Here is a 219-nt window from a genome sequence, read left to right as displayed (position 1 = left end):
ATATATATATAGATGCCTATGGTTATATATGCAAACTTGTTTAGAGATATTCTCTATCCATCCTTTTGCATAGGATTTTCTTTGCATAATTTCTTTTAAATTTTCCTAGCCAAGAAACTTTTATCAGTTCACAAACCCTAATATTTCTTTGAATCCCAAAACCCTTATTGTATCTTGATCTCCAACTTCAAATTTACTAGCCTTCACTACAAGATACAA

Source organism: Primulina huaijiensis, chromosome 5, assembly GCF_012295235.1.
Source record: "Primulina huaijiensis isolate GDHJ02 chromosome 5, ASM1229523v2, whole genome shotgun sequence".
NCBI classification, from domain to species: domain Eukaryota; kingdom Viridiplantae; phylum Streptophyta; class Magnoliopsida; order Lamiales; family Gesneriaceae; genus Primulina; species Primulina huaijiensis.
This window is presented reverse-complemented; position numbering follows the sequence as displayed.